Below are 8833 nucleotides of genomic sequence, written 5' to 3'. Positions count from 1 at the left end.
ACGCGCATTGCTGTCCCCTAGCTGTCAGGAGTGGAAGTGTAGTTAAACGATAAACGTTATTCATGCGCATGCGTATTATTCCTAAAATAAGGGTTAAAGGTATAGTTCACCCAAATATGAAAAATCTTTTAAAAGTCATTTACTGGCCAATTCCCCCGAATGGGTGCCTGTTGCTTGTTGTAACTCTTCAAAATTAAACTTTTTTTAAACAGAGTTCAATAACACTCAGTAACTCAAAATATATTGGAGTCTTTTAAAAGCATAGATAAAAGTATATCAGGTAATTACTTTGTTTTCCCCTTAAGAAAGCGATTAAAAAAAAATTGATTTGTTATATTTTCAACCATTTTATATTTGTGCTTAAAAATCACTATATATGCACACAAAGGGGATTTTTCTAAAAATGCAATGGTATTTTTGCTTTTTAAAGAAAACCATAGCCCGAAATTGATTATTTTTTAGAATGTAAATTAATAAACATTTATGTAAATAATGGACAGAACATAATTATGTAAATAGGGTATATGCCCAAGCATGCTAATAGGACTTTGAATTTGACAGTAACCTGGGTTAATCGCTTCTGGTCAACTGTATGCCAATGCAAAAATCTGCGCATTTAAGGTCAGTTGTCTTAAAAAAACAGCGATCTCCACTGGCTGAGTTATATCCGATATAAAGTGGGTCTCAGATTGTACAAGAAGCACTGCATTAGATTACATTTCCCCCACCATGTCTTTATAATATGAGCATTTATCTTACCCCATTATATTCAATTGAGCTTCTGCGCTAGCCTGCCGATTCTAATAGGTGCGTGCGAGTAAACAGCTTTTTGTCTCATTTTACGCTTGAACAACTAAATGAATGCCAAAGTTTATTTAACTGAATGTATTTTAATTACATTACAACATCGATGCTGTAAAAGGAACCATATAAAATGCGAAAAAATCACAATAACGGGTCACCGGAAGTTTATCAGTATGGGAAAAACACTAGCTCGGCATATACCCCATTGTAATAAATTAATAAATAATAAAAAAAATTCTTTTGTGTTCACAAGAAAACCAAATCAGTAACTGGAAAGAGCCTTGGGTAACAGGAATGTGTGCGTGCATGTGTCTGTGTGTGTCAGGGAGAATCGTGTGTGTATGTGCTATGTGTGAAAAAGAGAAAGAGGAATACTGGAGAAGATGGGAAAAAACAATACAACAGAACAGTTAGAGATAGGAATAATCGAGGGTTGCTCCTTCCCCTGCCGTATGCCATGTGAGTGTTACTACATGGGTCTTCCCGATTTTAACTGTTACTATAAATAATATTACTTGTCTACAAACCACTAATAGTTTGATTGCTAAAAAGTAATTAACTTTATTAAAAAACAATTTCCCTAACCTTTCCTAAAAAGCATTCTCTAGTTTGACCCAGACATCTTTTTCAATTTCCATGTGACAACCTGTGACTAGCCTCGGGACGGATGTAATAAATAATGTCCTCTCTCACCTGTGTTCATGAGCTTTGGGTCATGCCGAAAGGAAAAGATCTCGGATACAATTGGCCGAAATGAGTTTCCTTCGCAAGGTGGCAGGGCGCACCCTTACAGGGTCCTACTCACTCTTTATTTGTTTCAAACCTTTGTGAGTTTCTTTCTTCTGTTGAACACTTTTAACCGTTGACTTCCATATTTGTTTTCCTACTATGGAAGTCAATGGTTAGGTTTTTCAGCTTTCTTCAGAAAATATTATTTTGTGTTCAACAACAGAAGTTACTTATAAAGGTTTTTAACCACCTGACGTAAAGTAAAAAGTAAAACATTTTTTGGTTAGAACTATCCTTTTAGGTATCCAACACATCTAAGATTTATCAACTCATCAACTTCAGTGAAACGCCAGTGGGTTCCACTTGTCATTGACAGTGTTTTTAATTTAATAAGATCTTTGCTTCAGTCAGATGTCCACTTCATTTCTCACTTCCTCTCTTTCAGTCTTGCCCCAGGTCTGAATCCACATTTGAAGAGGAATAATGTATTCTGGACACAATCCTCACCGTCCTCAGTCTCTGTCCTCATATCCTGTCCATCCTGCAGAGCGTTAGACTCCTCTGTAAACTTCAGCGTCTGGAGCGCATTGTGTGTGTGTGTGTGTGTGTGTGCGTGTGTGTGTGTGTGTGTGTGTGTGTGTGTGTGCACGTCTCACTGAGTCACTTACACAAGGATCAAGTTATGAATGAGGGATTTAGTCCGATTTCCCACTGCTCAAACACAGTAAAAGTTATGTGGCAGATGTAATAATACTTTCTGAATTCAAAATAAGTTCCTGAGTTTGATCTGAGGGGAATAAACGGGACACAGACTTTAAAAATTTCAGATGTATTAAAGGGATAGTTCACCTAAAAATTAAAGTTCTGTCAGTTCATCACACTACAATTTACTACAATTCACTACACACACTTTCAGCGTGATGCTATTGGTGTAATTCAATGATTTATGCTAAGCTAGGCTAAAAGTGCTTCCGCCAGACCCTGAGATCGGCTAAATAAATTAAAAAACTGGTAAAACTTAACTGTTTAACCCTAAGGGGGTTAAAATAAGCCTATAATTTCAAGTGTTCCTTTAATACAGGTAGAAACCGGGTCAGAAGGATGAACATGCACATCTGGTGCTCAGAGCTCTTCAGCGTTATATGGTTTGTTTGATGGAAGAGCTCTTGTCAGTGATGGCTAAAGCAAACATCCAGCTTTCCCAAACACCCCGCGTCCTCCACCCCTCACATCCACAGGTCTGTAATTGTGCTTACCGCTTCTGGCAGATGTGCATGTTCCCAAAGGCCATAAACTGCTTGAACTTACTATGGTGCTGTTGGATTTTAAACACTAGAACCACCACTAGGTGAAATGAAAAAAAAATGATATTAATAATATGTACAGGTTCAGCACTCCTATTGGTTTTTGGTTTCATGCTAGTTACAGTATAAAAGAATTAACACTGACACTGGGTTCCAAACGTAGGGTTTCTCAGAAGGGATTAGTGCATAGGGATGAGCCCTTCTGAATAAAGAGCAGTGTGACACCAAACAATTTCTCAAAGGATCATGACTCAATGTGTTCATCAGTTGTACTTTTCAGAATCCTTCATTCCAAAGGGCCCTTCGAAGTGGCCAGTTTTGAACACTTTGGTTTGGAAAGACAGTTCAATATGGAAGCCATGTTTTTTTCACTCCGTTTGGAACGCACCGTCAAAATGTCTGAGATCTGAAACTGATGGAATTTTATTTGGGGGAAAATTTGATTGCAACAGCCATTGATGAGCTGTCTGTAAACATTTCAAACCATTGCTCAAAGACAACAGATTTCAGATTAGGATTATAGGAATCTTTTACAATTTCCAAAATTTACCTCAGACAACCAAATAACGGGTAAAGTCTAAATCAGATACGCAGCCGGCCGGAAGTGCGATATGTACATCAATTAGCTTTTTTGTATGACACTGTATAGCAATAATTCATGTTTTTACAGTACTGTGATGGTTGGGTTTAAGGTTGGGGTGGGGGTAGGCGTTAATAAAATACATTCATTCATTCATTCATTCATTCATTTTCTTTTTGGCTTAGTCCCTTTATTATTCTGGGGTTGCCACAGCGGAATGAACCGCCAACTTATCCAGCACGTTTTTACACAGTGGATGCCCTTCCAGCCGCAACACATCTCCGGGAAACATCCACACTCATTCATTCACACACATACACTACGGACAATTTAGCCTACCCAATTCACCTGTACCGCATGCCTTCGGACTGTGGGGGAAACCGGAGCGCCTGGAGGAAACTTACGCGAACACAGGGAGAACATGCAAACTTCACACAGAAACGCAAACTGACCCAGCTGAGGCTCGAACCAGCAAACTTTTTGCTGTGAGGCGACAGCACTACCTTCTGCATCTCTGCGTCGCCTAATAAAATACAATAAATGGGAAAGTTTATAAATAATATAAATGATTCTCATTAACTACCGGCTGCAACCATATCTGATCTAGCGACAACCCAAATAATGACCAAAATCGCACCGTGTGCACCAGGCTTAAGTTATACAGTGACCCGGCTGTGGTGTTGAGCAAAAATGTTGACTAAATCTTGAGTTTTAGCTATAATCTTTTTTTTTTTTTTTTATATAAAACTATGAATTTAATGTATTTTATGTGCATTGGTGGGTGTGTATTAGGTCTCGATGTGCCACCCCATTGACGTGCCTTCAAAGTAAAGTCCATTTATCAGCGGGGTGCTACTCAGCAGTGTCCTATAAGAAATCAGCTTAAGAATGGACGGTTCCTACTAAGTAAACAGATTCCCTGGCTGTTTGTTGATCTGTTGTAAATCCTTTTCTTTGTCAGGTCTGGAAATGATGTGCAAAAAGTCTCCCTGCAGCCTCACTTGAAACAGTGTGTCGGTGGGTGGATGTGTGTTCAATGTTAACTGCATAAGATGTATCTTCAAACGGTCAGTGACCTTCAGACCAGCGTTCTTAGGTTAACATGGTCAACATGAACTTATCCAAGGTTTAGATGGAATTCACAGAGTAAAATGTCTAGAGTTTTTTTGTGAGAAGAGATGATATCATGATATTTGATTTATGTTTTTTTTTCTCACAGTTGTGATTTATTTTAACTTAGTAAGACTTCATATCTCACAATTGTGACCATTGATTTGATAAAAACATGATTAAATGTAATAGTATTTTTAGTCTCTCAATGTAACTCTCAATGTTTATATTACTAATTTTTAACATGTAAACTCGTCATTTTACTATTATTTCTCACAATGTGACTTCCCAGCAGGCACACAACTTTGTAGGACGTTAATATTAGGTTAGATTTAGGTCATAATGTCAGGTTACCAAAATTCAATGTCTAGCCAGTATCTAAGGACAATGTTAGTTTGATGTCCAATAACAACGTCAAATTATGTTGATGTTTGGTTGATTTTAGGTTGTGTTGGAAAGTGACCAAAATCCAACATCGAGCCAACATCTTAAACCAACGTCATATTGATGATGTCAAATACTGACATTTATTCCTCAGTTATGGCAACCAAAATCCAACATCTGATAGACGTCATAGTGGTAACGTCCATACTAACGTCAAGCTGTATCATCATTAGACATTGATATTTGGTTGTTCTAGGTTGCATTGGAAAGTAACCAAAATCCAAGGTCTGTCCGATGTTAGACACTGACGTTGGTCTGACATTGTGTTCTGATGTCCACTCGATATTCTTTTCCACCCAAAATCCAACGTCCCCATGACGTTTGGTTACAACGGAAATCTGACATCATGTTGATGTACTGTGCCTGCTGGGTTTACATCTCACATCTGTAACTTTAACTAATAATATATTGTTATCAGATCATTTCTTGAGATTAAATTTCTGCTGTTTTTCTTTATTTTTAGGTGTTCTACAAAACAATACTATAATTTCAAAAATTCTTGTTAAATATACCAGTTGAAGTTTTTTGTAATAAATGTGTTGGTTTCTACACCGTTGTTTTTCAGTGTTGAAAAATATGGGGTTAGATTCTGCACACAAAAACATGCCCACTGAAAATATATACTTTTGCATGCAGAATTCCTAATGCCCATGTACAGTGCATCCGGAAAGTATTCATAGTGCTTCACCTTTTCCACATTTTTATCTTACAGCCTTATTCCAAAATGGATTAAATTCATTTATTTCCTCACAATTCTGCACACAATACCCCATAATGACAATGTGAAAAAATATTTTTTTTAAATTGTTGCAAATTTAAAAACCTGAAAAATCACATGCACATAAGTATTCACAGCCTTTGCTCAATACTTTGTTGATGCACCTTTGGCAGCAATTACAGCCTCAAGTCTTTTTGAATATGATGCCACAAGCTTGGCACAACTGTCTTTGGGAATTTTTGGCCATTCCTCTTTGTAGTACCTCTCAAGCTCTATCAGGTTGGATGGGAAGAGACAGTGTACAGCCATTTTCAGATCTCTCCAGAGATGTTCAATAGGATTTAGGTCTGGGCTCTGGCTGGGCCACTCAAGAACATTCACAGAGTTGTTTTGAAGCCACAGCTATTGATATTTTGGCAGTGTGCTTTGGGTCATTGTGCTGAAGGAAGATGAACCATCGCCCCAGTCTCAGGTCGAGCACTCTGCAGTAGATTTTCATTCAGGATGTCTCTGTACATTGCTGCATTCTTCTTTCCCTCTATCCTGAGTAGTCTTCCAGTTCGTGCTGCTGAAAAACATCCCCACAGCATGATGCTGCCACCACCATGCTTCACTGTAGGGTTGGTATTAGCCTGGTGATGAGCGGTGCCTGGTTTTCTCCAAACGTAGCACCTGGCATTCACTCCAAAGAGTTAATTTTAGTCTCATCAGACCAGATAATTTTGTTTCTTATGGTCTGAGAGTCCTTTAGGTGCCTTTTGCCAAATTCCAGGGGGAGTGACTACCGTCTGGCCACTCTACCATACAGGCCTGATTGGTGGATTGCTGCACAGATGGTTGTCCTTATGTAAGGTTCTCCTCTCTCCACAGAAGAATGGTGGAGCTCAGACAGAGTGACCATTGGGTTACTGATCACTTCCCGGTCTAAGGCCCTTCTGCCCCGATCACTCAGCTTAGATGGCCGGCCAGCTTTAGGAAAAGTCCTGGTGGTTCCAAACATTTTCCACTTACAGATGATGGAGGCCACTGTGCTCATTGGAACTTTATGAGCAGCAGACATTTTTCTGTAACCTTACCCAGCCTTGTGCCTCGAGACAATTCTGTCTCGGAGGTCTACAGACAATTCCTTTGTCATCATGCTTGGTTTGTGCTTTGACATGTACTGTCAACCCTGGGACCTTATATAGACAGGTGTATGCTTTTTCAAATCATGTCCGATTAACTGAATTTACCAGAGGTGAATTCCGATGAAGCTGCTGAAACATTTCAAGAATGATCAGTGGAAACTGAATGTACTTGAATTCAATTTAGAGCTTCACGGCAAAGGCTGTGAATACTGTTGTACATGTGATTTTTCAGGTTGTTTATTTTAATAAATTTGCAACAATTTCAAAAAATCTTTTTTCACATTGTCCTTATGGGGTATTGTGTGTTGAATTTTGAGGAAATGATTTTTGGAAGAAGGCTGTAACATAAAATAATTTAGAAAAAGTGAAGCACTATAAATCATTTCCGCATGCACTGTAACAAGCCATTTTGTATTTTGAAAAATAATTGCACCGTTCGTCCCCAAGCAACTTCTTTTTCCCTGTATATGTTATTTACATACAAACATTGAAAACACATGAAACAAAGCAAACCAAATAGCAGAGAATAACCCTACTGTTTACTAAAAGAATAACAGGTGAAACTAAAGTACACGTTTTTTTTTTGGTGAGGACTTATAGTCGACTATTTCTAATTTCATCAACACACATACAGCACAAACTACACTCTACCAAACAACAGTCAGATTCTGTGTATGTGTATTGATTTTGCAAACCACTGTGTGACATTGCTTTGCACTCGGTGTAAACTGTGGTTATCTCAGATTACGGGAAGCCTTTTCAGAGCTAATAATTACATCACACAACACACATCTGAGAGGAACATATTGCCATTTAAACTTTACTCAAGCTGATCGGCAAAAGATAATGGGTTTTGTAACCGCTATATAGTGCTTTTCTCAGTTTTCAGTTATTTTGTGCAGTGAAGGTTGACAAAAGATCAAATAAAGTGCATAGTTTTGTTTTATGTTGCATGTAGCGTGAATTTTGTCATCAGAATCATACTGTACTCTGTCCAGCAGGCACACAATGTCATAAGATGTTAATATTATGTTAAATTTAGGACACCAGCACCTAAGGACAAAGTTATTTTGATGTCCAATAACAACATGAAATGATGTTGATTGTAGGTTGACTTTAGGTTGTGTTGGAAAGTGACCAAAATCCAACATCGAGCTAGCATCTTAAACCAACGTCATATTGATGTCAAATACTGACATTTATTTGTCAGGTACTGTATGGCAACCAAAATCCAACGTCTGATAGACGTCATAGTGGTAACATCCACACAACGTCAAGCTGTATCATCATTAGACGTTGATATTTGGTTGTTTTTAGGTTGCATTAGAAAGTAACAAAAATGCAACCAAAATGAGGCCTGACGTTGGGGCCTAACGTCAACCTGATTTTCATTTCCAAACAAAATGCAATGCCCCACGATGTTGGGGTACAACGTCAATCTGATGTCATGTTGATGTCCTGTGCCTGCTGGGTGCATTTTATTAACCATGGCATATTTAGTACATGCAAGTCACACATGGGTATTCTTTGCAGTAATTCGTTTATCCACATTGTGGTAGCTTGAGGGCATTGATTGACAAAGTAATCACAGAATAACTGTATAAACAGAACAGACCACAGTATGTACAAGCTACAGTGACGATAGATATCTATAGATGAGAGACTGTGAGGTTAGTGCTCTCACTTAACATGCAATCTATCACAAAATATAACATTTTTACAATGGCCAGGAGAGACTTTGCAGAGATGTAAAAACATTAAGTATACTTCAGGGCTTTGCACAGTTCATGCACTTTCATTTACCCGTATAAGCGTTCTTTGAGCTTAAATAGCAAAGTATAATGTTTTTTATACGTATATTTTTATTTAATGTTATGCATAAAGTATGATCATACATGAATGATAATGTTAATTGCCCTGTTACTTATGCCCTGTTACTCACAGAGAAATATCTCAACATTGAAAGCCCTGCATATTGCTCTCACTGATAAACACTGACCATGGTTAGTCCCATATT

This window comes from Danio aesculapii, chromosome 22 (genome assembly GCF_903798145.1).
Source record: "Danio aesculapii chromosome 22, fDanAes4.1, whole genome shotgun sequence".
NCBI lineage: Eukaryota > Metazoa > Chordata > Actinopteri > Cypriniformes > Danionidae > Danio > Danio aesculapii.
The sequence above is the reverse complement of the archived record's forward strand: the minus strand, read 5'-3'. Positions refer to the sequence as shown.